The sequence below is a fragment of the Sinocyclocheilus anshuiensis genome, unplaced genomic scaffold (assembly GCF_001515605.1).
Source record: "Sinocyclocheilus anshuiensis isolate Anshui unplaced genomic scaffold, SAMN03320099.WGS_v1.1 scaffold426, whole genome shotgun sequence".
Classification (NCBI taxonomy): domain Eukaryota; kingdom Metazoa; phylum Chordata; class Actinopteri; order Cypriniformes; family Cyprinidae; genus Sinocyclocheilus; species Sinocyclocheilus anshuiensis.
In genome coordinates this window covers 807,238-807,879 of record NW_015542362.1, presented here as the reverse complement: position 1 = coordinate 807,879, position 642 = coordinate 807,238, and the positions used below count along the sequence as shown (strand labels likewise).

The following is a 642-nucleotide window of genomic DNA, read 5'->3' as shown; positions in this document are numbered from 1 at the left end:
ATTGGATATAGCGCACATTTATCTAGGTTTAACATTTAAACATTGTTATATGCTTGAACTGTTTTATATCTATAGATTTTATTTTAGGCAAGTCGTGATGATTTGAGAAGGCTAAATCGGGTGGGCAAACTTGGCCCTTCCAGGCCACTTTCCTTCAGAGTTTAGCTCCAACCCTAATCAAACACACCTGAACCAGCTAATCTTTGTCTACAAGACTACTAGAAGGCTACAGGCAGGTGAGTTTTATCAGGGTTGGATCAAATCTCTGCAGGAAAGTGGCCTGGAAGGGCGAAGTTTGCCCATCACTGGGCTAAATTGATCAAACATAGGCTCACTGTCTGCCGCTGGCCGTTACTTTAAAAAAACAAAAACTTATATTTAACGAACAAAAAATGCTCCAAACGTTTTTTTTAAATTAACTTCATTAAAAAAATGAAACGAAATAATCACTTTGCTATTACATACAAAACTTAACTATTTTAATAGCTGAAACAGTAGTATAAGCTGTTTTGGGAGAAGAGATGTGCTCTATGTGCTCTGGTCGGGCTCGGGCCGGTAATTCTGATAAGCTGTCGGACACGGGCCGGCCTGTGTCTCGGGCGTCTCGGGCCGGGGCCGGGCTAGGGCCTAAATTTGAGGCCC

General features: G+C 42.1%; 1 protein-coding gene across 1 annotated transcript in view; it reads left to right on the top strand.

Moving 5' to 3' along the window:
• Positions 1 to 642, top strand: part of LOC107691978 (DNA polymerase nu-like) — a 59,101-nt gene that overhangs the window by 54,929 nt on the left and 3,530 nt on the right. The window lies entirely within an intron of this gene.